The sequence below is a fragment of the Lolium rigidum genome, chromosome 5, assembly GCF_022539505.1.
Source record: "Lolium rigidum isolate FL_2022 chromosome 5, APGP_CSIRO_Lrig_0.1, whole genome shotgun sequence".
Taxonomy (NCBI): Eukaryota; Viridiplantae; Streptophyta; class Magnoliopsida; order Poales; family Poaceae; genus Lolium; species Lolium rigidum.
In genome coordinates this window covers 121,584,138-121,595,830 of record NC_061512.1, presented here as the reverse complement: position 1 = coordinate 121,595,830, position 11,693 = coordinate 121,584,138, and the positions used below count along the sequence as shown (strand labels likewise).

At 48.3% G+C, this 11,693-nt stretch overlaps 1 long non-coding RNA gene across 1 annotated transcript; it reads right to left on the bottom strand.

The window, feature by feature from the left end:
• Nucleotides 1-3,990: 3,990 nt before the first annotated feature.
• On the bottom strand, nucleotides 3,991-4,706 carry LOC124654837. Its single transcript, XR_006988483.1, has 3 exons — nucleotides 4,633-4,706; nucleotides 4,394-4,484; nucleotides 3,991-4,202 (listed from the first exon to the last, which is right to left on the bottom strand). It is a non-coding gene; the product is annotated as an uncharacterized LOC124654837 (long non-coding RNA).
• Between the last annotated feature and the right edge of the window lie 6,987 nt (nucleotides 4,707-11,693).

Below are 11,693 nucleotides of genomic sequence, written 5' to 3'. Positions count from 1 at the left end.
GTTGCTGTGCTCCTCTCCTCCGATCACCAACAAACAGGTGGGTGCTTCCACTCCCTGCAGAGCATATATCGCGCTAAGTAATCAAGGTTATCGAGTGAAGACATTGGCATTGTTCCATCTCGTCGTCCTCTTCGAAAGCACCAAGAATGGCGAGGCCTGGAGTTCATACCTTCCAATGTGGTGACCTTGTCTCTTGTAGCCAACCTGTGTCAGCGTCCTTTAATCTATCTCTTGGGCCTTCTCCAAGGCTGGACGCATCTGCGGCATGCGCGATGCCACCCTTGTCCGCATCTCGGTGGAGTAACTGAGAAGATTGAGATTATTCTCTTGGAACTCATCCCCGGCGTTTGGATCGCAAGGTACAGGACAAGCTTGTGATCAAACCATTCTGTTTCAGGATACGTGCGCGGACACAACGAAACAAACAGGACGACTGTTTTCGATAGCGTCTGTTTGTTTCAGTTTTATTATTGGTCATAAAAAGCGTCATTCCAGATATCCCCTCGATACAGAGGAGAAGGATCTAATAATGCTTCCTTCCTTTAGATTTTGTCTTAATTTGCGGAAAAAACACAAGATTGCAATGTGTCTTTCCCCTTTATCATTTGTTCTTTTATGCCCTGCAATGCTGACTTTTGTTGTCCAGACAGCAATGGACATGGGAGAAGATTACAACAAGGAATGCTTTTGTTGTTACTGAAATTAACTTTTTGTGGATACTGAATGTTAACTGTCATGACAATTTGATAATGTAGAAATTCATATATTTCTCTAAAATATTGGTCAAACTTATAAGATGCTAACTTTTAACTAAAGATAGATGCCCTATTTTGTTTTAGAAGAGAGTATAAAAATCAGACATCTTTTATGCAAGGTAGGAATATCTTTTATGTGGTTGCCGTCTTACATGCCGTTCATGAGATGCAAAACGGTGCATTTTATATCATAATCATATTTGCATCATTAGATAGAATTCTAGTTTCTTTATCTTGGGAAAGTTTATATCCTTTGATGTTCCTTAAATTTATAACTAGAGAAGTTTCTGATCATTCCCCGCTAGTGCTAGACTTTGGTTTAAATTAACAGAGAATAGATAAACCTTTTTAATTGAAACTTTGCTGGTTTCCTAGAGATGATCCTGTGGAAGTTGTAAGTAAAGTATGCCAGTATGGTATGGTTCTTTCCCAGGAAGAAATGGTGCTACTAAATGGCCGAATAGATCTAGAAAACTTAGAAAAACTCACACATGAAGGGTGTGATTTTAAAAGGATAGCTGTAATGAGTGTTCTTGTAAAAGCTACTGGAATATGCTCTTTTGTATTGCAATTGATGTCAGGTTACTGTGCTCGTCTGTAGCTCTGTCTTGCTAGAACTTAATCTGAACCTCGGCAACTTTATTTAACTCAGTTTGTAGCTGTAAAATATTTCTTTCTCCTTTTCCTAGAGAGATGGTTCTGTTCTCAAAGAGCTGGGAAAGGGAGAAGGCAGCAGGGCAATATAGCCATTGGATGCATGTTGGATAGTTTGATTAAGGGGAAATGATCAAGTTATATTACAGTAGCAACTGTACCTGATCGGTCTGAAACAGGATGGTTTGGCAGGCACGGAGGCTTGCAACAGCAATGTGTGAAGCGGACTTGGGGTGGTCGGCTCTGGCAACGTTGCTGCTGACTGCTTATCTATGGTCTATCAATGCATTCAGAAATAAAATTGTTGGGGCATCAATATAGTCTTTTTATTAATCTTTGTGGTCTCGAATGTGCTGTTCAACTGTTACTTTGACATTGCAGATGCACTGTGGTTGTGTTGTTTTTAGAAATGCCTGGTGGAAAATATTGAACATAAAAAATCAAGGAGCACATCCAAGAAGGTATATATGGTAGGGAATTAGTTTGTCTTGACGCTTCTACTAATGCATATATTTAGGTGCTCTATAATATTATCGTCGCATTCTAATCTAAGAGGCCAGAACAATATTTATTGTTAGGTAAGATCTCTAATGCTAGAGAATTACTGCTAAAACTCCGCCAATTTAAACATAAAAAATTGCACCCATTGCGCACAATTGCTAAGGTTGGTCACACTTCTAGTGTATCAGTCCATCACAATGTGACTGCAAATAATTAACTATTGCAGATGTACCAACTGAGGCTGAGCTTAGTTCGAAGATATTGACGATTTTCTGACACTAATTCCCAGCTACACACAAAAAAAATAAAGGAGGCGGTGTTAAGCTAGACAAAAAAACAATATGTGTGTTTACATCCAATAACTCAGAATTCGTTATAGTGATTAAATGTTACACCGTGAAAATCTAATGCATAGCCACTGGAAATACATACAACGCTTGCAGACAAATGGATATAAGAGGAGCTATCACACATGAAAACTTGGCTATATTAAAAAAATTGAGTAAATAACAAAGTACATAGAAACCTGAGTGTGTTAACATGAATATAAGAGCATTGCATACCCAACTTTCAGAAGAAGAAACACTTCAGCTCTTATTTGCCAGGAAAATGGCTGATCACACTATGGTTCTATCGACCAACAACTTATCTCCTCATGATGTAACTAATTTTTGAGATAACTACCTGGTGAAAAGTCATGTTAGTCAATCCGTGAATGTCTAAAAGCCAGGGTAAATTTAAAATATTTTACCTTGCCTTGTCATGTTATCAAAACACAAATGAACCTTACTGGAGAAAAAAATGGTCGGTCTTGACAGTTCTGACATGTATATTATCATACGTTCAGAAAATAAGTTTGGCACAATCAAGACCGAATTTCATAATTTATCTGCATTCGGTACCACCATATGTAATGCCCCAATGGCCCCAAGAGCTAGTGTGATAACCAAAAAGAAATACCAGACGCCAACCCTATAAGTGCCAATATGACGACTTGGCACAATTTAACCGGGACACACATTGCTCACATATTTTGTATCGCTATCCTCTTGGGGGCCTTCATGGAGCCTTCGACCTCCTCCGCTCCCGGGGCATAGTTTTTCGGGTGAAAGCCTAGGTCGTGGCAGGGCCGGACGACGGCGTCGATCCACGTCGCTTCTCTCTTGGGGGCGTCGTCTTGAAGACTTTGTTCCCCAACGTGCTTTCCTGAGGCTGGACTCGTACGGCATCGCGGCGGGTGGCCGGCGATGTGTGAGGTCCGTGCGGTGGCTTGCGTGGCAACGATGGCAGTGGTGAGCGATGTTCTGGTAGCGTCAAGACCTTGGCTTCGGCGAGCGTCCGAGCTTCTTCGTCTTGTGCTTCGCCTGCGGTGGAGTCGGAGCTGCTATGGTTTGTCGAGTTTCTTCATTTGAGCAGCGTACGATGACCTGCAGGGTGGCCCTCTGGCGGTGATCTCCCTCGGCGCATGTCTTGCGCTTATCCTCTTCTGAGCTCGTCATCAGAGTCGGAGCTGCCGGTTGCTTCACGAGGAGTCACTTGTTTGGCGGTGGCCGGCTTGAGCTTCACAGTGCCGCTTCGGCGAGGTCTTGGTGGTTGGTTCTTCGGTGAAGTCGGAGTCGCTGAAGAGTGATGACGATGACGTTGAAGGTCAACCGCGACGACTTCTCGCTTCGGTGGCCTGTGTATCTTGTGTGAGTTGCCAGGGTGGCTCTGTGCCCCCGCGGCGGTCGTGTCCCATGACGGTCGTTCGGGGCACTTGTTTCGGTTTTCGGCCGATTTCCCGCTAATAAACTGGCCAAATTCTGTACTTCTTCTTTATTAATGAAAATGGCAAGTCTTTTGCCTCGTTTCAAAAAAACATATTTTGTATCGAAATGACCAACCATTGGACTTGAAATTAGGTACTTCTCTTGACAAACAACTAACACTGCAGGATTCCCCACAAATAGGTATTAAAAGGAAGCAAAACCTGATATATATTTGAATCCCCTATGTTAATAATTGATTGAGCAAGCAGGAAATCCCTGCCAAATACCTATTATCACTAAATATAAAAACAGTTCTATCCTGACGCTGCAAAAATCGCTGGTATTTGCAAATAATAATTTCAGACATGCACTATACCAATCCTTCTAGGGAAAAAAAATGCTAAAAGGGCAAGTTGTATTGTTGTGCTAAGAGGGACTGCAAGCACATCCCAGCAAGCATGGAGTATCGTACTAAGAGCAACTGCAGCTCATACATCTCAGTGTATGTCAAGTTTGAGCCATCAATCAGGATGAAGACCACAACCTGAAAAAATTGCACCTGATTTGAATAAAGGAACTGACACCGAATCTGATTCAAACTTAGGGGTAACTGAAATATTTCAATTAGACTATTGGCTTGTAAGCTTCATGTCAGCACGTCGAACTGCTCACTGCTCCCGACTCTCTGGACATTATATAATTTGACATGTAGCTGTGATTTTTGGCTGTACAAACCTGAACATGGTATAATTGTACATGCCGCTGTGATCTTTGGCTATATAATAATGTCTCGGATTTGACCATCAATCAGGATGAAGACCATAACCTGAAAAAATTGCACCTATTTGAATGAAGGAACTGACCACAACTTTTTATTATCAAGGACTGTTGATGTGAATTTGCAAAATTAAGGTAAAAGTTCATCAGAAGCTTGATCTAAGAGTTCAAGTAATAAATGTGATGAGCTTAGCTACCTTATGCAGATCTTCCAATTGCACAACCTCACTGCCCAACGCCTGGGTGGAAATGCTCTGCACCGGGTGGGATCTCACGGGAGCCCTACAACGACCGGCGCTCGGTCTTCCGCCTCCACGGTACGCAGTACGTCCTGCTAGTGTCCCCGGCGCGCTCCTCGCCGCGGCCCTCACGCACATCCAGCACAGCCGCCGCCGCGTCCGTGGGCAGCTCGGAGAGAGGAGCTCGCGGCCAGGAGGGCTCGGCCGATGAGAGCTCGGGCAGGGGGATCGAGTAGGGAGGAGATCATGTGGGGGCGGAAGAGGCCGGTGGAGATGCATATCCGCCACTGGTGGCAATTGGCCGCTCCGCCGCTGACATCTTGGTGTCGCTGGGAGGCCATGGGATTGTTGGTGCGAATGAGAGGTGGCCGTGCATGTGTATGTACAAGAGGTGGCACCGTACCTGTCCAAGTTTTCGTGGCGCGCGCGCGCAACTCATTGATCATGCCAGTGTTGAGTCGGACTCGGACGGGGGGAGAACGCGCTTCCGTAATCAACACCGACTCCAACCTTACTCCGTGATCAATATAAGCTGTGGAGTTCTGCTGTTATGCATACGCATCCATCGGCCTGAGAGGAGCCCTAGATTGCAAGCTCGATCGTGAATTCGCCGCCATGGCCGCGCCCGCGCAGACCAGCCCGCTCCGCCGCTGGAAGCCCTTCTTCCGCGCCTTCGACTCCATCGACGCCGCCATCGAGGCCTACGACCCTGCAGAGTTCTCCCGCCGCGAGTTCCGGACAGCCAGGGGCGACATCGTCGAACGCCTCTGCGACGCCGACGACGACGACCACGCGGAGCGGCTCTGCCTCTTGCTCGACGACGTCATGGCGGAGTCCCTTGAGACGCTCCGGCTGCTCCCGCTCATGCCCACGGTGCTCGCCAAGACCGACCTCGCCAAGTGCGTCCGCGCACTGCACAAGAACCACGAGTCGGAGCACGTCCGCGTCCTCGCCGGCGGCATCGTCGCCGCGTGGAGGGCTTCCGTCCGGGAAGACGACGCCAAGGTCAAAGAAGCCACGGCGCCCAAGCTCCTGGACCACCTTCCGCAGCAGCCCAAGACGATCGACCAGCAACAACAAGCGCCTCACGCGACGCAGCCTGCCAAGATCCTCGTGGTGGAGACGTGCGCCAAGAAGAAGACGGTGGACATCACAACAAACAGGGCGTCCGATCCCGTCGCCCTCGCCCCGGGCATCATCTTCCGCGGCGACCGTGTCGGGCCCATCCCCGAGGAGAAGATACAAGCTGCAAAGCGCAAGTTCAACCAAAGGTACAAAGAGGCGGATGACGCCAAGCGACGACGTCTGCCAATAAAGGTGGTGGCGCCGGAGATGATCAAGCAAACGCTGAAGAAGAAGCACCCAATCATGAGGGACAGGAGCCAACAAGCGAGGTGCGGCAGCTCCATGATCAAGAAGACCGTCACCGTGACCAGGATGGCTTCATAGGGTTTAGTGATCTAGCCTTTGATCTAGCCAGGAGAGTTTCGATTCCAAATGTCCCCGCTCAAAACTTGTAATATGACTGCAACATTAACTCGGCTGCGTTGTATGTTCTGTAATTGTGAACTAATCTATGATGATGTCAATGAAGTTCTCTGATATCTCATCCCTCAACTTAAGCACAGAATCCTGAGGGAGAGTAGCCAAGCGAGGTGCGGCAGCTTCATGGTCAAGAAGAAATTCTCCATTACAAGCCAGCTTCACAGGGTTTAGTGCTCTAGCGTTCTAGTATGGTTGACCCACAACTCGTGGCTTGTTCACATTGTATCTAACAATCTCATACTCTCGATGCAATAGCAATACTGCAATTGTAACTAGCGCTTGTTTGCCTCTTCTGTACATGTGACGGAAGGAAGCCGATAAATTGAAAGTAGTAAGATTTAGTGCTTCAGAATCTGCTGAAATATGCAGAATACTAGGGAAACACCTTGGAGAAAGGTGATTTTTCATGTTGCGAAAGATGTTGCGTCTAGCAGTTTGTAGCTGGTGCTTGGTACGTTAAAGCAATCAACAAAACTCTTCTGCGCAATTTGATTTCTTCTGTCCATATTCCCAATTTGTAGTGTTTTGGAGTCTGATATTTTTTACAGGGAGTTGCAGAATCTGCTAAAATATGCAGGATAACACCTTGAAGAAAGTTAATTAATGATACTGGGAAAGATGTTTGGGTCAACAATTTGTAATTGGTAACTACAAAGGTACCTTTTTTCCGCTAAATTTCTTCTGTATATGCTCCCAACTCAGAATTTGGATTCTAACTAAAGTTAAAATTAACAAAGACATCAGAAGTCTTTGTAAGGTTTGCATGCTGCAATGTACGCAACAAAAATTACATCCAAACCTTTGCCTTCATTTCGTAACAGTCAGATATTTTAAAGGAGCAAAGGCTATATTAAATGAGCAAAATGAGGGCTCATCGTGTCAACGTGTAGAAGTAATATTTACAGGCGTACACGATTTCCTTTTGTCCATGACGAACCCACAGTACTGGCATTCAAAACACTGACTAGAAGAGCCAATTACACTCTTTGGTACAGAACATGACGGTGTCAGACTAACACCATTTACCATTGATGCTCCAGCCGTCCGGTGCCCATCTCCGTCCTTCCTATCACTATATGCTCTGTACGAGCTGAATTTCATGTTAGAGACGTAATACCCCACCATAATGCTGACTAAAGAATCCTACAAAATGACCACACAGTTAAGAGGTTAGGGCTTCAATCGATCTGTTTATGAGTTTGTGGACATAAGTATCCAGTTTCTGAATTACTGAGTTGATGGATCTACTCGCATCCACCTTGTAAATTTTAAGCCCAGGATAGGCGTGACTTAGGCCGGTTTCATCCGATTCGCCTGATATGAGGCTAGAAATAATATGTCAGTTTAACCGGTTTGTCTGGGTTTGTCTGATGTTCGGAGAGAGTTTTTGGCTCCTTTATCCGGTTTGTCGTGTCCGAGGATAGTTTTAGGATGAGTTTTTGTCCGTCACCGAGACACATCCAGAACATGGCTGAGATCTGGACTGTTTTTTGGGCTCGCTGGTTGAGACAAATGCGCATGTACTACGCTCTCGAGCAGGACGAGGGCGGGATGCCGCCGTGGGAGCGCTTCCGCGACCTGTGCCTCCTCCGGTTCGGACCCCCGGTACGCGGGAGTCGCCTAGCCGAGCTGGGGCGCCTGTAGTTCACCTCGTCCGTGTAGGACTTCGCCGATCGCTTCCAGTCGTTGGCGTGCCATGCACCCGGCGTCTCGGCTCGTCAGCGCGCCGACCTCTTCGTGGGCGGCCTTCCCGACCACATCCGGGTCGACGTGGAGATGCGCGAGCCACAGGACCTGCAGACCGCCATGTACTACGCCCGGGCGTACGAGAAGCGCACCCTCGCCATCCAGCAGTCCTTCCAGGGCAGGGGAGCTCGCCCTCCGCCACGCCCTGCCCAGACGGCCCCGGCGCGCCCGGCTGCTGGCTGCCGCTACGACCCCTGCAGCGCCTACACGACCTTTCCGTCGCCTGACGATGGCCGAGCAGCTCGAGCGGCGCCGCAAGGGCCTATGCTTCAACTGCGACGAGCAGTACGCACCGGGTCACACGTGCGCTCGCCTGTTCTATTTGGAGACGGTCGATGACGAGGACGGCGAGACACTTACCCCGGAGCTTGACACCGGGGCCGCTTCCGAGCCGGGCGCCACGACCTATGGGCCGGTCGACGCGAAGGCTTTCGTCGTCTCCCTCCACGCGTTGGCAGGCATCAAGACGGCGAAGACCATGCTCCTGCCGGTGACGATCAGCGGGGAGCGCCTCACCGCGCTGGTTGACACGGGCTCGACGCACAACTTCCTGGCCGGCGATGCCATGCGCCGACTCGCACTACAGCCGTCAGGGGACGAGCACTTCAGCGTTACCGTCTCCAACGGGGACCGCCTAGCCTGCCAGGGCGTGGCTCGGCAGGTGCCCATCACCATCGGCGACGAGCACATCTCCGTGGACTGCGTCGGCATCAACCTGGGCTGCTACGACTTCATCATCGGCATCGACTTCCTGTCCACCCTCGGGCCCATCCTCTGGGATTTTGACGCGCTGTCCCTCATCTACTGGCGCGTGGGCGGCCGCCGCGTCCAGTGGAGGGACCTCGGCAGCTCCGGGCCAACGGCGCCCCAGCTTGCGCTGATGGCTGCCGCCCTCGACGAGACGCATCCGCTCTTGGACGACCTTCTGCAGCAACATAGCGACATCTTCACCGAGCCACGGGGCCTACCTCCAGCGCGGGCCTGCGATCACCGCATCCACCTGCTGCCGGGTACGCCACCTGTCGCAGTACGCCCGTACCGCTACCCCCAGCTGCAGAAGGACGAGCTCGTGTGCCAGGTGGTGGGGCTAGGTGGCGGTCATGCTGGCCTAGGGCATCATCCGGAATTCGACATCACCCTTCTTGGCGCCGGTGCTCTTGGTGCGCAAGCCCGACGGCACGTGGCGTTTCTGCATCGACTACCGCGCGCTAAACGCAGTGACGTCCAAGGACAAGTTCCCCATCCCGATCGTGGACGAGCTCTTGGACGAGCTACACGAGGCGCGCTTCTTCACCAAGCTCGACCTGCGCTCGGGCTACCACCAGGTGCGGATGCATCCGGATGATGTCCCGAAGACGGCGTTCCGCACGCCCCACGGCCACTTCGAGTTCCTGGTGATGCCGTTCGGCCTCTCCAATGCGCCGGCAACATTCAGGCGTTGATGAATGACGTGCTTAGCCCCTGTTTACGCCGTTTCGGCGGCTCAGGGGAAGGGGGAGGCTGGTGGAGGCGTGCATCGCGGCATGAATTAGGGCGTGAGGAGAGGCGTCTGGGCTTTTTTTTGGGCCAGCCGTATAGAAATTTACTGGGTGCTTCTGGATTATTCGGCCAAAGCGGTGCGGGAACAGTTCGCACGATGGTAAACACGCAACCGGAAGTCCTGCCGGTGACCGGTATCCAATTTAGGCCAGAAAGAAAAGAAACGCAAAGAAATTGACCAGATGAAAAAATTCAAGAGATACGTGTCACATAGTAATTGAATAGTTGGACGAGAAATTGGTGCATCTACAGTTACTAAATTGCTAAGAGGTGTGGTAAATTGTTTGTCTTTTATATAGGGTATAATGTTTGAGCGATTCAGGTTTCACTTTGTCTTTCCTCTTGTGGGGACGTGGATAGGTTCATTGCAATGCATGGTGACATGTTAATCCACCCATGGTTATAGATGTGTCACCAGGAAGATATATCTTTTATTAACAAGATGCCGCTCTTATCTGACAAGTTATTTTATTTTGATCTCTTTTTTTTCGAGAATACACTATGAAAAGGTGTATCAATCATATAGAAGGGTGCCAAAGATGGCAAAGTTGTTGCTACCCATAGGGGGAGGGGGCAGCTCCCCACACACACGCCTACTCTCCGTGATGCCACAGTACAACGGTCGGATCAAGAAAAAACAAAGAGCGTGCCACAGAAAAACTTGGCAAGACATCACCGCTCGAACTCCTCTCGCACCTTGTCCCTGATGGTGGAATGCGAAGCCACCGCTCCGTTAAAGACCACATCATTCATGTGCCTCTAGATGGATCAGAACACCATGATGATGGCAGTCCACATGTCACGCATGTGAGCTGTCGGGCAAGGCCAGGACATCCACCACTCCAGCAGATCGGTGTCTTGTTCCGGGAGCCACTCCACCTTGCCCCAGCACCGGAGGGCCCAGCCCACCCCTCCCGCGCTACCACACAGCCCAACAGCAAGTGCTGCAAGGTCTCCGGATCCTGATCACAAAGCGGGCAGGCCGATGGGCACGACACACCACGACGCTGAAGTCTGTCCGCCGTCCTACAACGGTTCTTCGCGGCAAGCTACGCGAAGAACTTGCAACTATATGGAGCCCTAGAGCGCCATATCTCCTCTGAGCCTCACCTGGCCCACGAAGAAAGCTCCATATTTTGATCTTCTACTTCCCTTGAATTGCTACCAAAAGTAGAGTTATCTGCTGAAGAACAAAAACAATATTATTGCAGTAACCACCTATCACTTTTCTTCGTGGGAACAACCGTGGTAGGTTGCTTGTTTGAATCTCAAATGTCATGGCATTTCATCCTGTTGTTCCTTGTTATTCAAAGAAGAATAGTTACAGATTCATCATAGCATAGATAATGTTCATTAAAAACCACATGCTTATTTGTTATAATATCATTGAAGTCAGTAATGTCATGGAGTTATAATCTCAAGATCATTAAGAGGAAAATGGATTTTTTAGCCATCAAGCACAATTTAACGGATCTAGCATCTTTTATATAGGAGCCATACAAATAGGCCTTAGCTAGCATGTCTCCAAGGAAGAACAAAATGTCAGCTCAAAGAGCTAACTGCGAGACTTTTAACATGTTATGTTCTATTTGTCTCTCGACTGCTTGGCAGAGGTGCATACATTTATAACTATTAATTATGTAGTATCGTCTTGTTTTTGCAATGTTGTAATTTTCTTGTTATAGATGCAACAGAACTCACTGTACATGTACATGACTTGGAGATGTGATATTGTATATTACCATCATGCCATATCGAACACAACTTTGGACCGTAAAATAATGGTACATGTTTTTTATGCTGAAATGCAGTGTATCTCTTGCACATACTCCTTTACTCATCACTGACATTTCACAGTTTGTAATTCAGTAAAGATCATTCATGCTATTGATGGTTATCTAGTTGTATACAAAGCGCAAAGGCACAACCAGGGCAGCAAGTGAATTGCTAAGTTTCAGCATTCGAGCAATTGTCAGGTCTTAAGATCAACTTTCATAAAAGCGAGTTGTTTTGTTTTGATGAAGCCATAGACGATGCCAACCTTTATGCCGAGCTATTCGGATGTGGGCTTGGTTGTTTTCCAATTAGCTATCTTGGTATTCCGATTCATCATCGGAGACTAACTCTGGTTGAATGCGAAATAGTTGAAAAACGACTTCAGAAACGCCTTACTAGTTGGAAAGGAAAGA